The sequence below is a fragment of the Lactuca virosa genome, chromosome 8, assembly GCF_052849685.1.
Source record: "Lactuca virosa cultivar CGN04683 chromosome 8, Lactuca_virosa_CGN04683_v6, whole genome shotgun sequence".
Lineage (NCBI taxonomy): Eukaryota > Viridiplantae > Streptophyta > Magnoliopsida > Asterales > Asteraceae > Lactuca > Lactuca virosa.
Window position 1 is genome coordinate 262,869,384 of NC_136433.1, and position 13,842 is coordinate 262,883,225.

The window sequence follows — 13,842 nt, forward strand, 5'->3', positions numbered from 1 at the left end:
TGTCACACCCCAAAACCAGAACGGCGGAAACGTTCGGGGGTGGAGGACGTGATGTACAGTATCATAACAATGCAAAGTAGTAAATAAGCAACAACATCATCCATTGCATTAATAGTAAAATTTCATACAAGTGTGTTCTTTAATAGTAATAAGACACCAAAAATGAATAATCAAAATAAAAGACGAGTCTTGAACATGCTCCGTCTTCTCAAAACCTGGTCATCGGTACCTGTCTACTAGTGACCTGGGAATACAAGTTATTTTGAAAGCGTAGATCAACATTTAAGCTGGTGAGTTCATAAGTATTTAGTGTCAATGTTTGTATAAGTTTGATGAAAATGTTTGTAAATGTTAAATGTAAATGTTTGTATATGTATGAAAACTCCTAGAAAATCCTATATTTTCTACTAGTATAAAAAGTAGTCTTCTACCAAGACCCGGCTGTTTTGTATGTTTGTTTCTCTGCAAAAGTGGAAGCTTTTCCCAAATATGACTATCGTTACCAGAATATAGTTTTATATTACCCTTTATGTGAGAAGATCACAATTTGAATATAATGGGAAAAATGTATGTGTACTGCAGTATTATTTGTATTAACTACTGAAGTAATAACTGCCTTAAAACCAATGGTTTAATTAAGGCAAAATGTGATAAGATTGTTACCATACTAAACCGACTATAACACGACGATGAAAGACGTCGGAAGAAATGACATTTGGCACCTGTAGACTTGCAAGTCCTGTTGGGTTTTGAGCATTCTAACACTCCTATGATGTACATTCAACCCTATAAACCTTGGATCTATGTTTTCTCTATTATACATGCAAATATTAACTATTCCAAGGTTTCATCCTAACTAGCATATTATGAAGCACCTATACTACAAAGTTCTAGTTAGATGACATACCTTTTGATGTAGCTTGATGTCTTCAAGCTTTAAGAGCTTGGCCCCAATAGTGTGGAAGCCTCAAATGGAATCACAAATCACCAAAACACATTGGAAGAACTTGAGAGAATATGTATGCACACTAAAATCGGCCCACTCTTATTTTCACATACTTGTTCCAATTTTGTGAGCCAAAGACCCCTTTATATATTATGGAGGATTAGGGTTACATCCATGTAAACCCTAATACCCATGACCTTTCATTTACATAGGATCCATGGGTTAAAAGCTCCATGGACCATCCATGAAAGCTTAGCCCAACCTAAATGAACTTGGCCCATTCCATATATATAAGAGTCCATATTTAATTAGTTCTTTTTGATCACTTAATTAATTCTAAATTAATTCTAGATCAATACTAATTAAATAATATGATTCCATATTAATATATTAGAACTTATAATATATTAATATCATAAATATACTATTCTCAAAAGACTATCCATATAAATTGTGCCGGTGAAGTGCAACCCAAATGGACCATGCCGGGTCGGGTGAAGTACATACTAAATATAGTTATGGTCTTAGACATTAATCCAATAGTCTCCCACTTGGATAAGTCTAAAACTATTATTGAGTATGACTTCAAAACCTAACTGGCAATCGTAGCTCTTAAAGCCGTTGTCGAACTCTGACCTTGTCAATGACTTGTCCATTAGATAAGGGATCATATATTCTTCCATTCTAAATCTCATATGGACTGAGACATGGATTATAATCATTCTCTCTGTCCATTTGTTGTTTCCCGATTTTCGATTTATGATAATTGACTGATTGAACAAATCAAATCAGTCCTGGCTTGGCCAAGCACTCACATGTGTCATTGCTAAATCATCGAGGGGCCCACAAATATCGCTTTTATCCCGAAGGTAAAAGGAATGGATAAACTTCGACTCATATAGCTTGTTCTACTATTTGTTGAATCAGACACAAAGGCACGTTTTATAACATCGAGTTACCAAATGCGTTTTCGTGCAATCAATGTATAATGAACTCATAGTAACAACTCATATCTCTAGGTTTGAAGAATATAAGTTATTATCGTCTCATGATCACTCGTGATAAAATCCATGAAGTGATTCAAATGAGCACGGGTTGAATCCAATACTCAGAACTTATGAGCACTCATGAGTGTTGTAGCACCACTTTGTCCACCAACTTGGACCTCTACAAACCAACCCATGACAGTCTTGATTCATATCTACTTCCAACATATGACCGACTGTGGATGGTTTGAATAACTTAATCATTCAGGAAGAGCGACTTAGTTATTCTGGAAGTCAAAACATGCAAAGTGAAACACAAGAATAAATGAATCAAATATGGTATCAAACCCTATGAATATAAATAAACACTTTTATTTATCACCATACTGATTACTCATTATTCATTGTTTCGGTTTTATCAACTTTATACTTGAATTAAAAACACTAGTTGTCCCATGCTCCAAGCATGTACACTATGTTTTTCTTAAACAATAGCTTTGCCATACACCAAGTATGCACTCTATGTTTGTCTATGATCCTTACTTTGTGAAATAAACCAATTGAACATAATTTCAATGATTCTAATTTCACACTCCCAAATCCTTATCGAAAAATGTGAGAATTTCAAATTCCTATAATTTATCGAAATCTGTTTAGATTTTAAACTTATATGCACTGACCCTCCTGTAATGAATATGTACAAAGTCACAAAGACTTGTCAACAGTCATTATAAGGTATTCCAATGGAGATCAACTCCATGGAAACTAAGTCTCATATTCAAAGTACATTGCTTTGGGCATGCTTCTTGCATTAAGTTTTCTAATCTTACACAGATAACTTCCACCTATGGAGACAACTCCATATTCTCATTTTGACTATCACTTCTGAATAAGAGATGCCTCTTTTCAGAATATGTCAATATGGTCCTTCCAAAATTAGCACTATACTTCCAACTGTCCCTGAGCAACCAATCTTTGGTAAACCTCAGATTGTCCTCGACAATTGCTTAATCATTTTAGTCATATCCAATTCTAGACCTTTTCCCTTCTTAATGCCTCTGGGCATTTGGAAAAATTTAGAAATGACAAATATTATATCACATACAATCGATCCTGTACCCAAAGCAAATGGTACACGATTCATGATGTCTCACATAAAGATATGATTCTAGACCAGTCTTTTGCTACAATATTTTTATTTGCCATGTTTTCAAAATTTGACTATGAAGAGGGATGCCGTAATCATAATCAGATTTTGAGAACGCAATATATAGAATTTACTAAAGTTGAACCAATCCAACATGAAATTCATATATATATTCTTGACTAAAGATGATTAAGGTCTCAATCTAAGCCTTTAGAACTGAAATGAAGTATATCCTCTCCCTTAATTATAGCAAAACAACTTTTTCAATCCCTGCAGCCTCACAAATTGAAACTTTTGTTTTCTATAATTAACATTGCTAACTTGCAACACTAACAATAATTATCATGCTCCCACTAACATGATGATTATTAGCATAACACTTATGCTCCCACTAGCTTTGACATGTACTCAGAAATCAGTTGGACTTCTAGAAATCAATACTTTATTGACTTTCTTACCAAAGTTCAGATTTCTGATACGAGATGCTTTGATAAAACTTTATCAAAATCATACACCTTTCCTTAGATAGCATGTATGTGTGTCTAAACAATTTCAGAATTATAAAAAGGGATGTCGTAATCATAGTCTCAATTGTTTAGACCTTTTGCCATCTGCTTCAAATCTACTTGGTGGAAGTGTTTCCTCACCATCATTTTCATGAATCAGAGAGAAACCTTATGACCCTTATATTTTATGGTGTATGTGTTCTTATCCATGTGAATCGTCAAAACCATAGTCACAAGAGAAGGATAATGACAAATCCAAACTCATATGGACTGAACTTATGCAATCTTAACTTCTTGCCACCTGGCAGTACAGGGCCTGCCATTGCTTCCAAGTTGTTATGCAACCAATTGAGAACTTTCAGAACTCCTATGCAAAGCCAACTTTAACTGGAATGGGCACATAATATGTCAACACGGTAGGTTATAAACCTCAAGTCGTGTGCTAGTGAAGAACCTCAGGTTTTATTCTTGATTAGTTCTTGAAATTCTTTTGAGGATCTTTAAGACTCCCACTATCCTCTTGACATATAAGACTATCTTGCCAAATATTCAAGAGATAGTGCGGATTCTTTATCAAGACAAACACTTCACACAATTGGCCTTAGTTGGTCTTTGTTTTATCCAAAACATCACAACTTACCAATTTCAAATGTACAAGAGTAGGACACTTTTACTCTTATATTTGACAAGTGTTTTAAACCTTTCTTTAAGATATGTCACTCAAGTTACAATCTTGGAGTATGACTCTAAGAATTGTTTTGGAACGAAGTATGATTCATCTTCCTGATCTAACCATTTCAACAATTCATGACTCCTCTTCTTAGTCATAAGAATGCACTAAGATGACCTTTAGAGGACTAATTGTGATATGACTTCTAAATCATTACGATGATCACAAACATGATTCTTCCCATTCGTTCTGCCATACATTGAGACTTTTCCAATGTTTCAGAATTATACTTAAACTTGTAAGTATAACCATATTTACTAAAATTTAGTAAATCAAATAGTCTTAACGAGCTTTGTGGTGGACATGACCAGTGCACAAGAATGTGTACTCGATCCCTTTAGTCCTTCACTTGACTCACACATTCATGTGAACAAGTAATTAGTCTTGATTTTCCAATGCTTGAAAGTTCTCATTCATCATACTATTCAACTTGCATGATTCCAAGTTTCGGTCCAATTGAAACTTGGGTGATGAGGAACTTTCCTGATTTGGTAAATTTAGACACTACCATAAATGAAAGAATCAAATGCATTTTCCAATATTGCTATCAGTGGAATCATATAAGCAACAATTTTCCACAAATGCCATTGTAAGGATACTTCAAATAAATAAAATTAAACAATTTTCTTTTATTTTAAAACTTTGCGGAAAAAGTTATCCTTACAATCCACATGGAAAATTGTTGTTATCTATTCCTTAGCAATATATCATAACTTCTTAAGCAACTGCTCAAAATTCTGATGCGATCGAAATCCACCTTCGCGATCAGAATCAGCATATACTTCCTTTAAGATTTCTCTCTATTCTTTGATTCTTAAAACATCAACATGTGACCCAGTCACATCATGTAATGAGCATCTCAGAATAGAACTTAACAGAGTTAGATAATGGGCTCTACCTGATGTAGAGTCAAACTTATTGTCTTTAACATCCTTAGGTAAATTTGGCAGCTTTGCAATCAACGCCCCTTCCTTTGGCAAAATAAACATATGGACCCTTTGGTAATGGGACAATCTCAGACTTAGCCTTTCTCTTTACCATTTGGTCAACCGGGTTGACTATGGCCAATCCCTTTCCATTGGGAAGAGAATGCTTTTTCTGGATTTCCAGTGTCACCATTGTCACTGTCCATAAAGTTTTTGGGAAGTTGATCTTCTAATCAAATTTGCTTCACTATCCAAATCATTGCTGATTCAGCAGCACCAAGCAAATAGATATGATCATTAAGGTTCATGTCATAGTCTGTATCATAGTAGTCCCAAAGGAACTCACTATGTGACTTAGAAAGTGATTGAACATCCAACTTTCTCAAGACTTTGACACCCAACTCTCCCGGCTTGTCAATATGTGACTTCATCTCTAAGATGTGATCACACATAGACCTTGCTTGCCATTAGGGCTTGAGTGACCTTGAACTTGTGGGTTAGGGAGAATAATTGGAGGAGGTGGAGGAAGTAAAGTTCCAAGAGATTTGGGAAGATCATAGATGTCTGAACTCGACATCTTTTGGGAGATATTCAAGATAGTTGATCTAAAGTCCTTAATATAACACCCAATATGAAATATTAAGGCTAGGATCCAACAACCTATTTATAACTGGAAGAGGGATGCCGTAATCCGAGTTATAAAATAGTTGAAGGTAGGTAAATGACGATTTACCAATTTCCACCATGAAAAACGAAATAATTTAATTAGGTTTTTTACTTGGATTTGAAACTCCTAGATCTTTTGAGATTCATTGAACTTTTCAATGGCATGTTTCAATCTCGAATGTGCCCTTCAGGTTTTGTGACTGGGATGCCGAGGATCACAAAACAAGGTGTGAAGTAACCATGCAAATATACTTGGTACCCTTAATATTTACCCCTCAATCGATGTGTCGGTTAACCACACACGCTCCAACGATACTATGATAAACATTAAGTTACCCTTTGCCTACCTTGTTAAGTCCAGGTTAGTGTGCCGGTTAACCAAACACGCTCCACTAACAGCTTAAACAAAGTGCAAAGTGTAATTTCATGGATTAGCACCTTATTCACAATTTCCTAAGTAACTAAGATTGGGAATTTATAAGTGTTTAGTTACTTAGTATTTATCATTATACTTATAATGAAGGGAGAATTATAGTTATTGTCCTACCTGTTCAGCTAACGACCCTCCACCGGTCAAGGAAGCGGTGAGTGAGAGTGGACACCCATTAAACTGCAATTTTATAGGCAGTAACCCCCCTTATAGACCGGCTTCGTGAATGAGGCCTACTAATGGTAAGACGACTTGCTCTTATACATATAATATATTAAACTTTTAATATTATAATAGTATAAGGGTGTATTTTAGACATTAAAATACTTGGTGGTTTAATCTATTAATTAAACTAGACTCTTAATTTAATTAAACTCAAACCATATATTTATGGATTAATAATACTCTTTTAATTAAACGCTTTAATTAACTATTAATAAAGTCCATAAGAGTCAATTTGAACTATTCAACAAAACATCATAATTCCAATTATTAAACTCAAAATTAAAACCATTTAATTAATTGTTTAAGTTATGAACCCAAGAGTTTTAGAATTCAATTCTTTTTTTCATAAAAAACTTTTCTCAAATTCCAAAACTTGAGGGCATGTTTTGTAATTCTTGAAAACCTTTGGATTCCATAGCTTATGGAATTAATGGTGTTTTATGATGAAACTTTCCATGTTCCATAACTTAAGAACAAGTTATGGAATTCTTTAAAACATTAACACCAAATTTTGTAACTCCATAAAAACTTTGAATCAAATTTTTTTTTTAAAAAAAAAACTTTCATATCCATAACTTATGGAAGTTTCAAAAACCCTTAAGATCACAACTTTAAAAAAAAAAACTTTTGAGCTACAAAATTTTATGACAAAATTTGTAACTCCTTAAAACATTTAGATCAAACTTTTAAAACTAATAAAATAATCATATCATTTTATCTTTTACTAAATTTGACCTAATTCAACTCATATAACAAATGATTCAAATTTTACAAATAATTCGTTTTTCACAAAACAAGTAATTATCTTAAAATTTGACAAACGTCATGTTTTTTTTTCCTTTTTTTCCAACTTGAAAATAAAACATTTGCATCAATATAACAGAAAACAACCCATGGCTCTGGTACCACTGTTGGGTTTTGAGCATTCTAACACTCCTATGGTGTACATGCAACCCTATAAACCTTGGATCTATGTTTTCTCTATTATACATGCAAATATTAACTATTCCAAGGTTTCATCCTAACTAGCATATTATGAAGCACCTATACTACAAAGTTCTAGTTAGATGACCTACCTTTTGATGTAGCTTGATGTCTTCAAGCTTTAAGGGCTTAGCCCCAATAGTGTGGAAGCCTCAAATGGAATCACAAATCACCAAAACACCTTGGAAGAACTTGAGAGAATATGTATGCACACTAAAATCGGCCCACTCTTATTTTCATACACTTGTGCCAATTTTGTGAGCCAAGGACCCCTTTATATATTATGGAGGATTAGGGTTACATCCATGTAAACCCTAATACCCATGACCTTTCATTTACATAGGATCCATGGGTTAAAAGCTCCATGGACCATCCATGAAAGCTTAGCGCAACCTAAATGAACTTGGCCCATTCCATATATATAAGAGTCCATATTTAATTAGTTCTTTTTGATCACTTAATTAATTCTAAATTAATTCTTGATCAATACTAATTAAATAATATGATTCCATATTAATATATTAGAACTTATAATATATTAATATCATAAATATACTATTCTCAAAAGACTATCCATATAAATTGTGCCGGTGAAGTGCAACCCAAATGGACCGTGTCGGGCCGGGTCAAGTACATACCAAATATAGTTATGGACTTAGACATTAATCCAACAAGTCCCACTGTAGCGAACAACAAGGTGTAGGATAGTGAATCCAGTATAGATCTATACTCAAACTCACGCTCTCCCTCCAGGAGATTCTGGTTACAAAACGTGACATAACGAAATGGTCGATGTGTCATGAAGTAGTATCTCACATTATGTTATCTCTGAATCTTGTTATAGTATACTTGTTATAGTAATAGTATTCTATGTATAGTATTCTCTGTATAGTATCCTTTGTATAGTATTCTCTGTCTAGTATTCTCTGTTATTGTGTTCTTTGTTATAGTGTTCTCTGTTATAGTATTCTCTGTTATAGTATTTGTATATGATAGTATTCTCCTAAACTATACCTATTATAGTTTACTAGTAATTTCTGTAGTTTGAATGAAGGAAGGTATGCCTTTGCTACCCAAAGGTACTGAACTGATTGATAGTACTTTTATATCTACATATGTATACATAATATATAATTGATATTTAAACGACCTTCAGACAAATAACCGATACTTTCAGGCCACATCCAAACAAGGAAAAGGAAATCAAGCGAGTTATCAGTCCTAAGCCCTTTAAACATTACTTATATAACTATACATATATAGACATGCATTTGACAATATATAAGTTTAAAAAGAAGTTTTGTAAAACATTTGAAGAGTTTAATAATAAATATTGATGACTTGATGTCAATTTATAAAACGATTTAAAAGCAGTTTGATTGATAATACAGTTTGAAAGTATATGAAACCCTTTGTTTGAAACACAGTTTGAAGTATATGAAACCCTTTGTTTGAAACATAGTTATAAATCACATGTGATTGATTATATAACTAACATGTTTTCTACTTGTATTCCCCCCATAAAAGCATTTAATATCATTTAAAAGATAGATTAAGGGGTATGAACTCACCTGTAGTGAGTGATACAGAAGTATATTTGGAAATAGGATGTAGAGTGTCAGGTGAAACCTTGAGCACACACAAAGATCCTAATAAACATATAATGACATGTATGTGTATTTTATTAGTGTATAAGCAACTAATTATAAGGGATAACACCCTAACAGACTAGGAAACTCCTACATTGAAGGGATACAATCACATGTGATTGCATAACTAGGGTGTATGGCCACCCTAAAGAGTTTACGGTTCAAATGACATGACCAAGTGAGTTTACGGTCAAAATGGTATGACCTAGGGAGTTCACGGTCCAAGTGGTTTACGGTCCAAGTGGTTCACGGTCCAAGTGGTTTACGGTCTAAGTGGTTTACGGTCTAAGGAGATCCAACCGTAAACTCATCAAATCTTGAACAAATGATGGTTTCAAGGTGATTAACTAGCGATTTTAGTATATAACAAGATAAGGGTAGTGTACTTACTTATTAGAAGCTTGTAAGGGTGATTAGGATCCAAGAACACTAGTGTGTGTTCTTGGTGTTCTTGGTGAAATGAAGAACACTTGAAGATCTAACAAAATGAAGATATTTCATGGACGAAATCATGCATAATCACTAGATAAAGAGATGTAACAACAAATCAAAGGAAAGAATTCTTACATTTTTGGAAGCTCAAGATGAAGATCTTATGATACTTGAGAGAGTTTTCGAGATATTTGGCTTGGAAATGAAAGAAATGATCAAAATGATCATAATTTATGTATATATAGGGAGTTTACGGTCACCATGACCGTAATCTCTAAGCTTCTTGACCGTAAACTCCTTTTGAGGAGGTTTACAGTTTGCTAGTTGGTTTGGAACCCTAACTGATAAATCCAAACACTGATCCCTTTGATGCACTAGGCTCAGAAGGCTCAAACAGACTCTAAACAGTGCTAAAAGTTAGCATAAACAAGTCTAACTTTGATCGAAGTGAATGGTTGTACAAGATAGAAATTCCGGGTTGTCACAAGTGTCCCTTGGCATTTGTATGAAAGACCCGGAGGTGGCTCCTGGAAAATTCGTATGCAATACCACACTTCGGACCTTGGCAGTTAAGTAGGTATTTAATTGTAGATTGTATGCTAGTTGTCTTTGTGATGCTTGCATGGAAGACCATGAGGTGGCTCCTGGCACTTGTCTATAAGACCCGGGGTTTTGGCTTCTGACCTGGCAAGGAAAACCCATGATACGGCTCGTGGCATAATGGCAAGAGTATGGTTGGTACATAGCACCTCCTATTTCATGTATGATATGTATGATATGTATGGTGTGTGGTTTTTTGGGGAACTGTAAGCTTTGTGCTTACATTTTTTGTTTATGGTTTCAGGTACTTCCAGTTCGAAAGGGAAGGGCCCGGCTTGATCGCAACGCCATAACCCATGTTTTTCCGCAACCTTGTGATTTTAGGATTGTACTCTGATAACTGTTTTTATTATGAAATACCTTTAAGTGTTTGAGTAAATGATAAATGGGTGTTTTGATTATTTTGAAAATGAAATTTTTACCTTGATATTTGGGGATGTTACAAGTTGGTATCAGAGCCTTGGTTTGAGGGATCTGGGCATACTATCGGGTGTGCCTGAACTCAAATTGAGGGTTTGGTAAAAAAAATTTATAAAATAAATGTTTCGTTAAAGGGGTTTTTAATAAATGAAAGGGGTGTGATGCATGCAATCTGTCGAGCTCAAGTAAGTGATTCCCAGAATACACATACATGTTTGTTATGATTATATGATTATGAATTGCATGCTAGATTAAGGCTAAGGATCTGCTCAAGATTTTATGATAGGAGAGATGCCTTTATATTCCTGATTGTATGAGCTTTTACGATTGCATGCTAGTATGGTTTTCAGATAAGTGGATAGAATGGCTTGATTATTAATATGTTGGTTAGATTTTCCGTTGCCCGAATGTTGCTTTCTTTGTCTCTTATGGGACTCTTAGTGATGTGGATCAACTACTAAGTGAATATGTTAAGTCACATGTTGTACAGGTTAAATAATCTCAGAGTGATGGATTTGGCCCTATGCGTAGCTCTCGACTTGGTCCAACCGTTCTTGGGTTGAGTCTTTTACTCAAAGGATTATCTGATCTATGTTTCATGTGACTGGATTCATGAGGCAGTTAGTTGACATTGGTAGGAGCCTTGCAGCCGCTGATGGGAGGGTGAGTTATGGGAACCTAGGAGAGCCTAGGAAGTGCTTTTAGTGGTTTGGCCGTGCTGGGCAGTGGGACTTTGGTGCGTCAATTTGAGAAGGTGACTTAGAGGATTCAGGATGATTCTTAAGGAGAGTATAGATAGGCGTGGAGGGTAGTATTGGGTCCGTACTAATGAAAGCACAAGATCCATACTCGAATCGGGGAGAGTCTTGGAGAATCTAGGAAGCTTGTGGGTTGAGTACTCTTGGGTATGTTCTGATCACTTGCATGTTGTTTTTCAATTTGGTGATGAGCACTCAGGAAGGAGGTTCAGGTTCTAGTTCAGGTTCACATGCAGGTGAGCCGATTAGCAACCAGATGCAGGAGTTCATCTCGTCGAACATTACCCGAGGTATTTTGGAGAAGACTCTTGTGATCTTTGGTACGATCAAGGAGGGGATTCTGGAGATTTTGGATGAGCGCTTGGGTGCGTTCCGTGCTGAGGTTATGGCTATTATTGGAGCTCGCGCTCTTTCTTTCTATGAGTTCCGCTCTTGTGGAGCCCCCATGTTCTCTGGGGAGAAGGACCCCATTGCTAGTAGGAGATGGTTAGAAGGTATGGATAACGCATTCAGGACGAGTTTATTCCCCGAAGCGTCGAAGGTTGGATTTTCTTCTTGTCTTCTGAAAGATATAGTGCGAGATTGGTGGTAGGAGGTAGACTTCGCCTTAGGCAGCGAGGCCCTGGAGATGATGACATGGGATGAGTTTATGACCCAGTTTAGGGCTGAGTTCGCGCCAGCTATTGAGGTACAGCAGTTGGCGAGGGAGCTTCAGGACCTTCATCAGACAACAGAGACTATGGCAAAGATCACTACCAAGTTCCGGGAGAGTGCTTTATTGGTTCCACAGTAAGCAGCGGATGAGGAGATGAAGAAGGTAACGTATCATGATATGTTGAGGGATGACATCAAGGAGTTCGTGAGTATTTCAGGGTGCAAGACCAAGAATGAGATGATTTATAGAGTCCAAGAGCGGGAGATCGATTTGGAGCACTCGGGTAAGAGGGGGCCACATAAGGTGCAGGAAGTGGAGGGTCCCGTGAAGATACCCAAGACTTCAGATCAACGATTGAGGGTCCAGCAAGGCTGGGGTCAGTGCAGCATATGCGGGAAACTGCACGATGGAGTTTATCGTTCTAGAGGTATATGATGCTATAAGTGTGGCAGGGTAGGTCATGTCAACGTGGATTGTCCTTAGGAGGCAAGCCCATTATGTTTTCACTGCAACCAAGTGGACCAAAAGAAGGCCAACTTTCTGATGTTGAGGGGAGGAGCAGTGAGTGCACCTGCTCCAGTTACTTTGAGTATCACTGGTGGTCGTGATGTAACATCCCAAAAAGAGGTATAACATTTATAGCCTTAATATTTTATGTATATTTCAAGACTAGTCCTTATTGTGAAAAAGGTGGCATTTGAGTACGCGGGGCGTACACATGTGTACGCACAGTGTACTTATGCACTTAGCATGATCGCGGGGGCCACCTAGTACGCTGGGCGTACTAGGCTCAAAATGGAACCCTAATATCTTCTTGTGTCCTTATTTAAAGAACATGATGGCCTTATTTCTGGCCACCATTATCGGCCTCCAACCTCCTCAAAACCCTAATCTCATTTCTCTAGCTTGTGTGAGAGTTTGTGGCTCATTTGAGTGTTCTTGTGAAGCTTTTGGTGGACAAGAAGTCTTGAAGGAAGGATAGCTTGTGCTTCTAGCTCTTGGATCTGAGTTCTACTTCAGTTGGTGCATCTTCTAAAGGCATCAAGTTCAAAACTTGTTCATTGTTTGTTCTAGTTCTTGTTTTGGGTCCTTTTTAGGGTTTTAGGTCCCAAGTTTGGAGCTTTGTGAGTTTGGTGAACTCTAGAGCTATTCTTCTGTCCTTTTAGGTGTATTAGAGTGTTCTAATCCATAACAATGTGTGCTTGGACGCCTTAATCACTTTATGCATGAGTTGGATGGTCTTATGTGTTGAGAAAGTTGGAGTTTTTGAGATTGGGTCTTGACTAGTCGTGCAAAGGATTAAAGTCAGCAACTTTATGGATCAAGAGGCCTTATTTAGTTCAGATCTATAGTTGGAATGTTTGTCTTAACAGATTAATCCCAAGTGAAGTCGAAAGGAGAGTCTGAGGAGTACGTCGTGCGTACTCCCAGCTACGCACAACGTAGCGCTGAGAATACCCGTCGCATGCTTAGCCAGTAGTACACCCAAAGTAGAGTGGTGTACGCCCAACGTACTCGTGGGCGTTGACTTTCGTTGACTTTTGGGTTTTTGGTCAAGTTGTGGACTTTTGGCTAAGGTGGAGCAAGGTGGTCTTTTTACCCTCCTGATATTTAGTAGAGAGGCTCGGTCTAGCATTTCAGGTTTATTAATATTAATTCTTAATTAGAGTTATATGTGGCAAATTTAGGCGGAGTCTAGACCGCCAGTTCAGGTGCGAGGTTGATTTGCTTTTCTACGCGAGGTGAGTCTTCTCACTATACTTACCTGTGTGGTAATTTATG